Source organism: Pinus tabuliformis, chromosome Q (genome assembly GCF_031772625.1).
Source record: "Pinus tabuliformis cultivar Carrire ecotype Pingquan chromosome Q, CPIR1, whole genome shotgun sequence".
NCBI classification, from domain to species: domain Eukaryota; kingdom Viridiplantae; phylum Streptophyta; class Pinopsida; order Pinales; family Pinaceae; genus Pinus; species Pinus tabuliformis.
This window is the reverse complement of record NC_142296.1, coordinates 1,071,663,680-1,071,669,516: the sequence shown is the minus strand read 5'-3', so window position 1 is coordinate 1,071,669,516 and position 5,837 is coordinate 1,071,663,680.

The following is a 5,837-nucleotide window of genomic DNA, read 5'->3' as shown; positions in this document are numbered from 1 at the left end:
ACAAGAAGCAACCTGAAGGCTTTGCGGTGAAGGGTGAGAAAGAACTGGTATGCAAGTTAAAGAAGTGTTTGTACAGGTTCAAACAGTCACCAAGGATGTGGTATCAGAAATTTGATACATTTATACGGGGACTTGGCTTCACCAGAATCAAAGCAGATCACTGTGTGTATTTTAAATTAATTGGTGACCGTGTTATTTATTTGGTCTTGTATGTGGACAATATGTTGTTGGTTGGAAATTACAAAGAAATTATCCAAGATTTGAAGACCCAATTGTCCTCCAAATTCGACATGAAAGATCTTGGTGCTGCAAACTATATTTTGGCCATGGAAATTAAAAGATATTGGGCAAAGAGGAAGCTCTAGTTAAGCCAGAGGAAGTATGTCAAGACAATATTGCAGAGGTTTAATATGCAGGATAGTAAACCAGTGAAGGTTCCTATTCCTATAGGTGTAAAGTTATTTGTTGAACAGTGTCCCAAGACACAAGAAGAGGAAGAGGATATGTCCCATGTTCCATATGCAAGTGCAAATGGTAGCCTGATGTATGCAATGGTCTATACTAGAACAGACATTGCACATGCATTGGGAGTATTGAGTAGGTTTATGTCAAAACTAGGGAAGGAGCACTGGACAACAGTGAAGCGTGTTTTCAGGTACTTGCGTGGCACTAGTGATTATGGTTTGTGCTACGAAGGAAGACCAGGATTGGACAGAGTGTTGGATATTCGTGGCTTTGTTGATGCAGACTGGGTTGGAGATCTGGATCAGAGAAGATCTACAAGTGGGTATGTGTTTAACCTATTTGGAGTTGCAGTCAATTGGATGAGTAAGAAACAATCTGTAGTGGCGCTATCAACTACAGAGGCATAATACATGGCAGCCACTCATGCAAGCAAGGAAGCAGTTTGGTTGCAGAGATTGTGTTCAAGTATGGGGTTAGTACAGGAAGCTATAAGGATAGACTGTGACAACCAAAGTGAAATTTTCTTGGCAAAGAACCCTGCATATCATTCAAAGACAAAACACATTGATGTTCAGTATCACTTTGTGAGGGATATGATAGAAGACAAAAAGGTGTTGTTGGTAAAGGTGGACACTTTGAAGAATACTGCAGATGCATTGACAAAATATGTGAGCTCTGAGAAGTTCTATTGGTGTGGAGAAACAATGGGCATTGCAGGGCTAGATAAATGACTGAGCTCTCTTGTGGCCCCCTGTGGAAAGAAAACAAGAAGTGGGAGAATGTTGGGTTGTGTTATATTCTTTCCACGACTAGCCCACGTAGTTAACCCGAGGTTAGAGGGGGGCAGGTCACAGGGGGTTTGAGGGGCACCTGTAACCCCACTTTATGGGGTCTGGGGCACCACCTCGAAAAATTTTGGTTTTGGACCCTATGTTAGGTTGGGGGACCCACCTATGGTTTTGTGCATGATTTTCGCACATGTTTTTGGGACGCGATGGTTTTTCGGTCCATGGTATTGGACGCGATGGTTTTCAGTCCATGGTATTAGATGCTTCAGCATGTATAAATATGTATTATAACATTGAAAGGAACATAATGAAAAATCAACCTGGTAGTCCCAGTCTTGGGATCTAGGGGAAAATCTCCGTGTATATGTGTTTTATGTGTTATGCTCTCGCATTGTTTATTTTATGTGTTTTAGAATTCGTATGCAGGTAATTTCTGTAAAGGGTTAAAACCTACAGTTGGCCAGGACCTGGGCCATCCCTACCTCGAAATCATGCAAAAGATCGTCTTGAGAACTCATATTTGGTGTTGGAGGAGGCCCCACTTCGTTTCTTCGTTCATTGTCGGAATGCCCTACTCCTTCCTTAGATTCTGGTTCAGGGTTATCTTGTCCTCCTGACTCTGGTTGCAAGTCTTGTTCATTTATTGGGCTAGATAATTCTATGGGTTGACTAGCGTTGCCTTCAGGATTTTTAGATGTTCCCTGGTTTGACTTCAACCTTGTAGATCGTCTGCATTTGTGAGATCTGCTTCCTGAAAAGGTAGTCCTTTTTCTTTTTGGAACAGGGTTAGGTGCTGGCAGGTTTTCACCTCTTTTGAGGGCCAATATGAGATCATACCAGGTTGATTGTTGTTGGGCAAGGTTGTGACTAACTATTAACCTAATCAGACAATGGTGGCTAACTACTGTTTCTGGATGTTGAGACCGTCTTAGCCTCTTGGCAGTGTCATGCAATAATGAATTCAATAGTGCAAGCAAATTAATAGAGCATTTTTGTTTTAAAACTGCTAAAAGTTTGAGTTGTCATGGCCTTACCACGTCTCTACGCCCATCGCAGGTAATATAGTTCTGGACAATTCGTGCCAATTCTCCCCATGGCTTTCCGAGAGAAGATGGTCGAATGCCTTTACCCTTCTTGATTAGCTCTTGTCCTTCGTCCTTAAAAATCTCCATAGTTCCATGCAGCCTTAATCGCTTGTCAGCCCATACTGGTCCTTTTGCCTGCAACCCAGACAATTCTACTATCACAGCATCTGTTACAGTGATTTGTCTACCTCTTACGAAGGATTGTCCATTCTGTAGATGCTATAAAAATTTGATGGCAATTTCCTCATTGGGGGGTTGAAATCTTGTAAAATATGTTGTCCATCCTGCGCGAGCTAGAATTTCCCTGGCTTCATCAGAGACGTCCAGTGTTAAAGCTTCTTGGCGAACTATTCTTCCTCCCAGGATGCTTGACTTCTGCAAACGATTACTGCGGTGGAGAAAGCATAGCAACGAGCAGTGTCGAGAGATGGAACAACAAATGGTTATAATGTCTCTATCAAGTGATTTTTTATAAACATAAATACTGTTACGAGGACTGATATAATGCCACACGCTCTGTGATTATGGGATTTTGTATTATTCTACAAAATCAAACGAAAATATGACAACGCATGCATGAGTATACTGGAGGTCCTCGCCCCCTCTCGAAATGATAGGTCGCCTACGACCGAATGGATGAAAAGATGACGCGCTGGCGGCGAAGTACAGGGGTGATGGATTGGGTAATGAAAGCGGAAGGGTACATACATTAATGAAAGGATCATAAAAAGATATTGGAGTAATGAAAACAAGGCATGTAACGAGAATTATTACTAATTGATAAGATGTCGTGAGGTGATGCAATAAAGAAAAAGGACAGCATACGCAGGAGATGATACTTTACCGCCGTTATTCCACTTGAAAATGTTGTGATTGATTTTAAAAGATTAACTCATGCATAAAGGTTCAAGGTAAGTTAGGGAAATAATATCTCCGTAGAAAAAATAGAAACATAAGAAGAGGGCATTGTAATAATTATTGATGTAGAAAATAAAACTTCAATACCATAAGCAGAGCTTTTGTTGCCTACAGGCATCCATAGCCTCGACAAAGTTGCTTTCTAACCCTTGGGAACCATGGTCCTCTATGTATAATTGGGGAAGTGCATTATGATGTCCATAGTAGAGACCAATGTGCTGGCATGGTAACCAGATGAACACATTTCCATTCACTGGGAAGTAGCGAAAGTGGTCAAGCCGGCTCGTGATGAGACCTCCTGTTCCAAGGACTTTGTTTCTTGATGCATCCATTGGATCATATCCCTGGTGTGGTGGCCATAGTGGGAATGCCACTTCGCTCCTTCCTTATGATCATGGTAGGCTGGCTCGTGATGAGACCCCCTATCCTCCATCTATGGAAAAAAAAACATAAAATTGTTAGTGAATATATATATATATAATTTTATTTTGTTTTTAATTTTTTTTTAACACTCCCCGTTTTATATATAGAGGGTGGCTCAGTACTCCTTAAGAGTAGGGATGGCAGAAGAAGTTTGAACATATCAATAGAAAATATATATATATATATATATACCCATAATCTTATTGATAATAAACAGATAAAATTATACGAGACGGGGGAGAACCAACATGGTAAAGATAATCAATCAGTTTCATTTATAGCGGAAATGAGGACAGTGAAGTGATATAGATAATTGTGTTCTTTCTTTTTCGATCATCACAAAGCATCCTTGTTAAAGATAATAATATTCAAGATATTTGCCTGCTTCAGTAGACTCCATGCTTGTTGTCCTTAGATATGTATTGTACTTTTATGCCATGAAGAGGATCATAAAGAGTGAACTAGTATGGGCTAGGAATGATCACACTAGGGGAAGAAAGGGTGTTCTCAAAAATACTCACAAGGTGTTGTTATCTGAAGGGAATAGCAAAAGAAAACACACGCAAAAAGTGTTGTTCCCTATAGGGAACAGAAGTTGTTCCCTATAGGGAACAGAAGTTGTTCCCTATAGGGAACAGTAGTTGTTCCCTGTAGGGAATAGTAGCTATTCCCTGTAGGGAATAGCAAAGAAAAATACCCGCAAAAAGTGTTGCTCCCTGCAGGGAACAACAGTTGTTCCCTGTAGGGAACAGCAAAGAAAAATACACACAAAAAGGGTTGTTCCCTATAGGGAACAACAAAGAAAAATTCACATGAAAAGTGTTGTTCCCTATAGGGAATAGCAAAGAAAAATACACAGGAAAAGTGTTGTTCCCGATAGGGAACAGCAAAGAAAAATGCACACGAAAAGTGTTGTTCCCTATAGGGAACAGCAGCTATTCCCCGTAGGGAACAGCAAAGAAAAATACACGCAAAAAGTGTTGTTCCCTATAGGGAACAGCAAAGAAAAATACACACGAAAAGTGATGTTCCCTATAGGGAATAGCAATTGTTCCCTATAGCAAATAGCAAAGAAAAATGCACACGAAAAGTAGGGAACAACAAAGGAAAATAGGAAAAAAAACCTACAAACAATCATCTCTACTGTTCTAAGAAAATACAATCGAATAGAAAGAAAACAAAAAAACAATTGTATGTACAGGTTTCAAAAATAAATTCTTTACTAGATTGGTGTTGTCGAAGAGTTTCCTTCTTCAATGAGAATTTGTATCGTAGAATCTTCGCGTATCTGTTGGCAAAAGGACTCCCTTGTAAGCAGTTTGTGGTAGAGACGTACTCGATGCCCATTTGCTTTAAAAGAGTAACTAGACCCATCAATGGTGGCTAATGTAAGGGTGTCATTATCGTGCACCTATTTTATCTCGTAGGGACCTAACCATCTAGTCTGGAGTTTTCCTGGGAAATCCTGGAACCTGGAATGGTACAAAAATGCCCAGTCACCTTCATGGAATATCTTTTTCTTGATGAGGGCATCATACCATTTTGCTCTTTGTTGTTGAATAAGTGCAGTATGCTGAAGAGCTGATAGCCGGATTTCATCCAATTCATTTATTTATTGTACTCTGTTAATATGTGCTTCATTCAAATCCAGCCCTACTTCTTGTGCTATCCTCAATGTCTGAAATTCAAATTCTATAGGGAAGATAGGTTCCTTACCAAACGCCAGCTGATATGGGGAGTATCCTGTGGTATTTCTCCAAGTCGTGCGATATGCCCACATGGCTTATGGCAATCGGGTAGCCCAGTCGCATCTATGCGAGGCAACTGTCTTTGTTAGAATGGCCTCGATTACTTTGTTGGTACTTTCTACCTGGCCGTTTGCCTGCGGGTGGTATGGAGATGTGATTCTGTGCAAAATGTGATGATTTTTTAGTGTAGCAGCAATCTTATGGCCTACAAATTGTGGCCCTCCATCCGTAATTATTTCTCTGGGCAAGCCATACCGCACGAAAATTTCAAAAAGGAAGTTGATTACTATGTCCTTTGTTGCTCTTGGTAATGCTACTGCCTCCACCCATTTAGTCACGTATTCCATTGCAACCAGTATATATGACTTTTGATTAGATGATGGATTTATTGGGCCAATGAAATCTAATGC